Source organism: Rhodamnia argentea, chromosome 8 (assembly GCF_020921035.1).
Source record: "Rhodamnia argentea isolate NSW1041297 chromosome 8, ASM2092103v1, whole genome shotgun sequence".
Classification (NCBI taxonomy): domain Eukaryota; kingdom Viridiplantae; phylum Streptophyta; class Magnoliopsida; order Myrtales; family Myrtaceae; genus Rhodamnia; species Rhodamnia argentea.
In genome coordinates, this window is record NC_063157.1 from 12,838,350 (window position 1) to 12,842,028 (window position 3,679).

The window sequence follows — 3,679 nt, forward strand, 5'->3', positions numbered from 1 at the left end:
TTTGTATTGAACAACAACAAAAGCAAGTTACATTCCTTGGAAGCTGCATATCTACCAATGGATCTGGGAATTATTATATTCAAAGATTTTATTAATCACAAAGCCTAAAGGGCCGTTGTCTCGAAGCACTTGCCGCCACTGGTAGGGCCATTGTCCATGTGTTTACTCATTCTTGATAAATTGTTATGTGAAGAACTTGATGAGCTTTCAGGACTACAAAAGTTCCTCGGAGAAGTGTCAACAAAGTCATAAACTTATTGCATTTATGCCAATTCAGTCCCAAACTTTTCTTTGATGACAATTCAGTTCAAACTTTTTATTGATGCCAATTTAGTCATAAATCTTTTACATTTATGCTAATTGAGTCAATCCGATCTATTTTAGCTTGAAATCGTCGACGTGGACGTCGATTGTCTTGTGTGGTATGGATGGCACCGAGATGGATATTCTTTAATATTATTTTAATATTTTAAAGCATTTTGTAAAATACAATTAAAAATATTAAAATAATATTAAAAATATCCACGTCAACACTAGTCATGCCACGTAGGATAATCGACATCCACATCAGCGATTTCCCGCCAAAATTGATCGAATTGATTTAATTGGCATGATTGCAAAAATTTAGGACTGAATTGACATCAATGCAAAATGTTTAAAATTATATTAGTGTTGCGGTGTGATTCATATTCCTCAACGACATGAAAGCATATGGATCATGTTCTACGCTAAGCGGGCTATGATAAGGGGGTAGCTCCCCTAGACACCTGAGGGCAATGCCCCTAGGCACGTAGGATAATCGACATCCACATCAGCGATTTCTGGCCAAAATTGATCGAATTGATTTAATTGGCATGATTGCAAAAAATTTAGGACTGAATTGACATCAATGCAAAATGTTTAAAACTATATTAGTGTGGGGGTGTGATTCATATTCCTCAACGACATGAAAGCATATGGATCATGTTCTGCGCTAAGCGGGCTATGATAAGGGGGCAGCTCCCCTAGACACCCGAGGGCAATGCCCCTAGACACCAGAGGGCTTTTAAGATTTAAGTGTATATTTTTTTCATTAGTAGTTTGCGCTTGGATCTATGATAATTGGGGGATGTAACGAGAGGTGTGGAGTGCTAATTTTAGTGGAATCCTCTACTGGATGTAGTCTAAGTATAAGAGTGAATCAGGATAAAATCTCATGTCTTGATTTCTCTTTCTCGCTTTTACGCTTTACTTCGTTGCAATTATGCGCTGAATTCCAACAATTGGCACCAATAAAAGGTTTACAACTGAATTGACACCAATATAAAAGGTTTAAAATTGAATTGGAACTAATGTAAAATGTTTAGGACTGAATTGGTATAAATGCAATAGGTTTATGACTTTTTTGACACTTTTTCTAACTACCTCTTCATCTTCATTTTGAAAAGGAGAGGTGATAATTTGTTTTCTTCATCATCATCATTGTTGTTATTATTATTATTTGCCAGGAAAAAAATAAAAGGATTTGGACAGGATTGGAACACGTCTGCCCTTGCCGTTGGAATGTCCGGTTGAAGGCACCAAAAGAGCAACCTACAATTTTAATGTATGCACTACTTCAGCCGGGCTTGTCCGGTAAGTGCTTTTTTGGTGCCTTCAACCGGACATTCCAACGGCAAGGGCAGACGGGTTATCACCTCTCCTTTTCAAAATGAAGATGAAGATGAATTTGGGAAAAGTATAAATAAAAGTCATAAACCTATTAAATTAGTGTCAATTCAGTCATAAACCTTTTGCATTGATACTAATTCAGTCATAAACCTTTTTATATTTGTGTCAATTCAATCTTTAAACCTTTTATTGATGTCAATTTTTAGGATTCGGCGCACAATTGCAACGAAGTAAAGCGTAAAAGTGAGAAAGAGAAATCAAGACACGTTCAGCAAAGGATTCCACTAAAATTAGCACTCCGCACCTCTCCTTACATTTCTCAATTATCATGGGCCCAAACGCAAACTACTAATAAAAAAAATATAGGCTTAAATTATAAAAGCCTCCTAGTGTCTAGGGGTGCTGCCCCCTTGAACCCCCGCCCGCTCAACATGGAGCGAGACCCATGTGCTTTTCTGTAATTGAGGACTATGAACCACACTCCAATATTAATATAGTTCTAAACATTTTGTATTAGTGCCAATTCAATCCTAAATCTTTAGCATTTATGTCAATTAAGTCAATTCGATCAATTTTGACAGGAAAATCGCTGATGTGGACGTCGATTATCCTACATGGCATAGCTAGTGCTGACGTGAATATTTGGTAATTCAAAATATTAAAAATATATTAAAAAATCCATCTCATCGCCATCGGTACCACGTAGGACAATCGACATTTACGTCAATGATTTCAAGTTAAAATTGATCGGATTAACTCAATTAGCATAAATGTAAAAGATTTAGAACTGAATTGGCACCAATAAAAAGTTTGGATTGAATTGACACAAAAAAAAAAAAAAAAGGTTTAAGACTGAATTGACATAAATATAATAAGTTTACAACTTTTTCGGCACTTTTTCTAAGAGAACTTCTGCATTCCTGAAAGCCCAGCAAGTTCTTCACATAACAATTTATCAAGAATGAGTAAACACATGGGCAATGGCCCTACCAGTGGCGGCAAGTGCTTCGAGACAACGACACTTTTAGCTATGTGATTTATAAAATCATTGAACATAATAATTCCCAGATCCATTGGTAGATATGCAGCTTCCAAGGAATGTAACTTGCTTTTGTTATTGTTCAATACAAAATTTGGAAACCCCACGTAGTGGTTGGTGGAAACGATTAAAGAATTCAGTGAGAAGCCGAATGAACCTCAAAAGCCAAAAATCACTAATATTGTCATTAAAATTGTAGGTACGCAAATAATTAGTTGCGGTAGCACATATGGTAAATATACACCTGGTTCATTGAACATGACATATCCCGCTCACAAATGTGAGAATTCAACCTTTTGCACAGTTTAGTCATATGAAATTGAGAAACTCTTACCTTACGGCACAGTCCGTATCTGCCACTCATTTTTTTAATTTTCTTTATATTTGTTGGGATCCATGGGGTTTACGGTGGTCTGTCCATGTAAACAAACACACCCTACGCCAACTGTTGATAAGGCATTTTTGAAATGACGTCTTTACGTGTTTTATATCGTTTCTCTTTGTCAGTTCCAAAAACAGAGAATAGAGAAGACAGAGAAATACAACGCTCTCCCGTTGGTATTATGAATGCGAAATCGGTAGACGACGGATTCTCTCGCTATATTGTGTAGACATTTAATCCGAGAAAACTCGAGGTATGTCCGTTACGTGACTTATTTCTCCGATCGGTGATTCAAGTAAGTTTCTGGGCTTGTTAATTTCGTGTAATTTCGCTGCGTATGCATTGGGATTGGTTCCCTTCAGTATTAAAAAAAAAAAGCAAGAAAGTAAGTGAAACCCACCCATGCTAGCATGAAATTGAGAGGCCCTCCTTGCACCGTTACTGCATGACGGTGATTGTACCGTCATGCTAGCATCACACTATGAAATTTGGCCAATAAAGAGCATTGTTGACTGCGGACGAATCCTTCCCCGCCCTCAACCCTTGGTTGGTGCCCTTTCCTTCTGACTCCACCGTGGGGTTGGGAAAAATTTCCAACCTCAACTTTT